The following is a 5,681-nucleotide window of genomic DNA, read 5'->3' as shown; positions in this document are numbered from 1 at the left end:
GGTTTATCCTTCCATGATTCCAAAGTCTAGATTCTTATTTTCTATGGTTCAATGCCACCTAGATTTTAATTGAAGACATAGTTTTTGAAGTTTGCAGGCTGTGACAATGGAATGTTCTATTTTTATGTCTTCCCAAGCCTTAGTACAGCTCTCTGAGATTCTGGAGGCTCAATGAGTGGATACCCATTGAATAAAAGAACACAAAGAAAAGTGACTTTCTTACAAAAATGTGCTCTAGTTTTAAAAAATTCTGCTAGTAAATATTTTTTCCTGATAGATGTTTATATACTGATTTTTAAAAAATATATGATTACTCTTGGTAGTGTCAGTCAAAACAGCACAGTTTTATTTAGTCGGGTTGCATCTAGTCTGTTGATTTGCATTTAGTTGGTTGATTCATGGCTAAAGTTTTCTATAAGAAGTTTTCTTATTCATTGTAAGGGGGATGGATACTCTCTTAGACTTGCAATCATGTATCCACAGATCCAGTAGGTAATGAGAGATGGACTCAGTTCTCTTTGGCCTTTTGCTATACAAAGCACAAAACACTTAAAAAAAAAAAAAGAAAGAAAACAACAAACTCAGGAAACATTTTATTTTACAGGACCCATTATTTTAGCAAAGTGTCTTCCAACAGTGTTATGATTGGCTTTGTAAGATATTTAGCAAAGTATTTAATATCTATCCATAAAATGTCAGTAGCATGCACCCTCTATCTGGTGACCAAAATGTTTTCAGACATTGTGAGGTCTGCTGCAGATCTGAGTAACCAAAAGGGGAAAAAGAACCAAGACTTCTAACTCCAAGAGAAAACACAGATCTAGTATTTGAGGTACACCTTAAAGAAGACTCATAGGCTAGTGTTTAAGAATGGGGCTCATTTGACTAAATTTTCAGCATGAAATAAGATTAAAAGCCACTTTTCCTTGATCTTTATGTGATACAAACTGGATTGCAAATTTGTCCACCTTAAGCACTTAAGTTTGAGTAGCTTAGGCCAAGAATAAGAAAAGAGACTACAGATTATTGGTTCCACGCTCCCCCCACTCCTCCCAAATTAGGTATTTTAATTGCGTTAAAGAGAGTTGAGAATGTAATTACTCTTGGTAGCATTAATCAAAACAGCCATGGTTTTTCTTTAGACAGTTTGCATCTGTCTTGACTTAATTTGACTTTAAAAAAATTCATTGTCCCTACCTTATTTTTCCATGTGAAGGCATTTTTTTCTCACTTGATATGAAAATGGACTTTAGTAAACCAAACGTTAGTTACCCATCCCCCAACCTGCCTAAGTCTAGAAGTAGAAACAACTAAGTCCCTGCATTTTCTCTAAGCTGTCAGAGAAATGTGTTTTTCTATCATAATTTGGGCAGACCTTTTGTTTTCTGCTGAGGTCTGCTTTCTGAGTGTGTAAGATGGATAATGAATGTGGTTTCGGGGCATTAATCTCATTTTTCATGGTAGTTGTTCTCAGTGTTTACATGCTCTGATAATAGGACTGCCCCAACAATTAGGGGATTATTCAGTTGTACTGTTTTTCCCTGTTCTTCAAGCCTTCAACAAACTTTAAATACTAGAAACATATCTCTGGGTAGTGTTTTTGCCTTTGGGCAGGACTATCTCATTTAGTCTTTACAAGTCCCATGGGATAGGTATTTTAATTCTCACAGCAAAGATAAAAATAAAAAGAGACTCAGCAAGTTTTCAGTCTCATTGCCAAGAAGCCAGTGTTTGGGCCTATGTACATTTTCAATGAGTGGCGGGCAGCTACAGTGTGTCAGGCAAAGTCTAGGTGAGCGGGCCAATAGGGTTAGAATATTAACTACATAGATAGTTTTACATGCTTAGTAGTCATGTTTAAATTAATTTAAATAATATTTGACTTAGCCTGACATATGAGAGAGATGATTATTTCCACAAATAATCAATATGAGAAATATTAATGAGTTCTCAAGCACTGCTTTTCTGTTTCAAAATTTATGGTGCATTGGAAAGATTACAGGATATCCTGGTCAGACGGCCTAGTTTGTGTTTTCTAACTGGACATTGTGCTTACCCGGTTTCCTCAGCACCCTTGATGAGTTGTGAGTCTTGGCAAAGATGGGCAAGAGGATTTGCTACACATTCTCCTTTCTCAGTCTATTTTTCTCACATCTTTATGTCCCTTATGTGACAGTCTTCCTATCAGTCGGATATCTAGCCAGTGGCATAGGCTTGTCTACCTTAGATGGACATAGTGCAAGCATATGTGCACAGTGCTGGCATTTTGAAGTAACCAAGATACTTGAAGTAAAAGACTTAGATTGAATGAGATGGGGTTAGAAGAGACTCTGCAAATGCCCCCTTCTTCACTGAGTGTACCATTGAGCATCATTTTGAACTCACTGTGAACTAGCCATCCTCAACTGCCCCAAGGAATATAACTTTGACTCCATCTTTGAAGACTGTCAATGTCAAGTAGAGGATGTGGGGCACTCAGGGACATGATAAGTCAGAATAATGAAGTTCTCCTTTCATCCTTTGGACTGGGCTATGGTAGAGTTGGAAGCTGAACAGAAAGCATGATGACTTCACCTCGGGGGGATGGAGCAGGTCCCTGATCTGTGTTTCCTTTGGTAGGAATGGCATAAATGTCCAGTTCCACATGGAGTAGGTTTCATAGCAATTTCCGGTCCAGGTATAGCTGCTTCCACGTCTCTAGTAGGCACCACCATTTCAGGGGCTCCTCCCACTGTTCACTTAAGATGGTTACAGCTTTCAGTATTGTCACTGTTGCAGAAGAGAGTTGCTGCATCATGGAGAGTCCTGGCAATGAGAAATAGAGCATTGGGAATGCCTTAAGAGCTTGCCAGTGGCAGACAGAGTGGAGGGGTGTGTGTGTGTGATCTCATTATGTGCGGTGGGGGGGGGGGTCGTGTCCACACCAAGCTCAACTCTAAAAGTCACTTAGCCTTTTGATTCTATATTGAGTCCTTGTCTGGGGAGGTTTGTCAAACAACCAACTCCCCTACATTTACTATGAAATACAAAACAACTTCAAATGAGGGATCATTGTCCAAATTCAAACTATGCAAGGACTTAAAATGAAAAGCTAAAGTGACTTTCTTTAACTTCTTTACTTTCCTGTCATCCACTGCTACCAGCACTGAAAATTTTCTGTTTTGTTCTTTACCTATTAATATTTTAGAAGTGAAACAGAGGAAATGCATAGCTCTGTACATACACATATACCCTACTCTCCACATCTGCTTAAACTGGGCAATACTGTCAGGCACATAGGATCTAGATCATATATGCTTTTCTGCCAGTTGATTTATCTGAAATGCATATATTCTGTTCTTTGCTATAGTTGTGGAGTACAATTCTATAAGACTGAATGTATTTAATCCTTGTGGATGAGTCTGCAGCTTCTTTCTCCCTGTTTATACCACAGTAGCAATGCAATGGTAAATACAAATGTCTAGGAAGCATATACCTTTATGGGATAAAGTCACCTTTAAGGCTCTGAAAGCATGATTATTAACTAAAGATACACAGGACTCCCAACTAGACTTTTTGATCACAATGACATCATGCTTAATACTGCACTGAACTGAATCTGGACCAAAGCTTAGAAACATGGCTATTACCTTAGTCTGCTTCATCTTACCTGGGGCCATAGATGCTATGCAAGAGTCTTTGAAATGCTGAGAATATTCTTCATTCCCCCATATCACCAATGAAATTAGTACCTTTGAGAGCATGAAAAATATCACCCTACCTCTATCCAGCTATTGATTAATTAAAATAAAATTTTCTTTGATTTGCAATATTTTTGCTGTTAAGCAAAAACAGAAGCAATGTGACTGAGCCTTGGTTAGAATTATTTAGCTTACATGAATGACCTGATCGCTTTGGTAAGCTAAGTCACATATTATTATACTTTGAAAATATTGAATATATGAATCTAACTGTACATACCAAGCAGAATATTGAATTTAGTATTTTAAAAGGTTTTTTTTTTTTTTTTGAGTTCTGAGAATGGAACCCAGGGGTTTGCACATGGTAGGGGAGTTCTTTACTGACATTTCTTTGCAAAAAATATTTGTTTCCCTTCTTTTGTTAAATTCTGAATCATTAGTTGCTAACAACACCCCAGAGTGCTCCATCTCAGAAACACAGAAGATAGAAGTCTCAGTGGGACATTTTTCTAACTGCTTCCCAGGTGTCAACAAGTGCTAAGATTATCTTTCTTGTACAAAATGTGTGCTGTCCTGGATGCTATCCAGAAACTGTCAAAGTACTTCAAGGAGACTTGAAGTGGTCCAATGAGTGAGCCACCTTATTGACCTTCACTCTGACATTTGGCTTGCCTGTACTGGAAGTGGTTCTATGAATGGGACAGCTTATCGACCTCAACTTTGCTATTTGGCTCAACTACATATTAGATGTTGTTGGAACCTGAACAAATGGGTCACTCGTCCTTTCAGGGAAGACAGTGCCTTAGAAATTTCCATCATTCCTACTTTAAACTGAAGTCAGAAAATATATTTTCTTTTTTCTTTTTCTTTTTCTTTTTTTTTTTTTTTTAGAATTGTTCCAAAGGACACAGCTGGGAAATCAGCGGTTAGACTTGGCCACACCCTCCAGTTCATCTTTCTTCTTGATGGCATAGGAATTGGAGGAGCCCTTGGCAGCATTAATGAGCTCATCTGCAAGGCACTCAGTGATGATCTTGATGTTCCGGAAAGCAGCCTCACGAGCCCCTGTGCACAGGAGCCAGATGGCCTGATTCACTGGATGCAGTAGGGACACATCCACAGCCTGTCGTCTCACTGTCCTGGCCCGCCCAATGCGTCTTCTCAGGGGCCACTGTTGATAATAACATTCACCAGGACCTGCAGAGGGTTCTCACCAGTGAGCAGGTGGATGATCTCAAAGGCATGCTTGACAATTCGCACAGTCATGAGCTTTTTGCGGTTGTAACGACCATGCATCATTATGGAGTTAGTAAGGCGCTCCACGATGGGACATTGTGCTTTGCAGAAGTGCTTCGCAGCATAACATCCGGCACTGTGGGGCAGGTACTTGGCATACTTCTCCTTCACAGCAATGTAATCCTGCAGAGAAATGTTGTTGATCTGCACATCATCAGTGCTTCATTTCCCAAAGACCTTGATGTCAGGGGTCTCTGCCACCGCTGGTGTGGCTGCTTCCCACTCAGTCATCCTGAGGGTGCAGACCGGGCTTCTCAGTGGCTCGGCATGGACCACGTGCTGTCCTGATACAGACAGGAAGAGAAAATATATTTTCTAAAACCAGTTAGTAAGCAGAACACCTGCCATCCAACTGTGTGCCATGTATATATAATTTCAAGAAATGTTGACCATCTAGTACTTAAAATTTTAGGGACTTGGGCAACACCCAATGTAGAACAGATGAATTTCATGGTTTCTTTATGCATTTGCACAAATTAAAATATAAGTCCTCACTTGGTCTGTTTGAACCCCTTTCTTCAATTAGCTCTGTACGTAGAGAAGGCCAGACAGCAGTTTTCAGAAAGCAATCTAGTTCTTCTGCGTGTTATCACCTCTGTGTGTGTATGCCATTGTGACAGGGCAAATGCCTGGATTAAAAGTTGATTGTGCTCTATTAGTTTCTCCTAGGAACAATGTTTGTAAACATAAATGTGCAAAACCACG

General features: G+C 39.5%; 1 pseudogene; it reads right to left on the bottom strand.

Moving 5' to 3' along the window:
- Positions 1-4,599: 4,599 nt before the first annotated feature.
- LOC110303774 (small ribosomal subunit protein uS7 pseudogene) lies at positions 4,600-5,207 on the bottom strand (annotated as a pseudogene).
- Positions 5,208-5,681: the final 474 nt, after the last annotated feature.

The sequence above is a fragment of the Mus caroli genome, unplaced genomic scaffold (genome assembly GCF_978045245.1).
Source record: "Mus caroli unplaced genomic scaffold, Mus_caroli_1 scaffold_1, whole genome shotgun sequence".
Lineage (NCBI taxonomy): Eukaryota > Metazoa > Chordata > Mammalia > Rodentia > Muridae > Mus > Mus caroli.
This window is presented reverse-complemented; position numbering and strand designations above follow the sequence as displayed.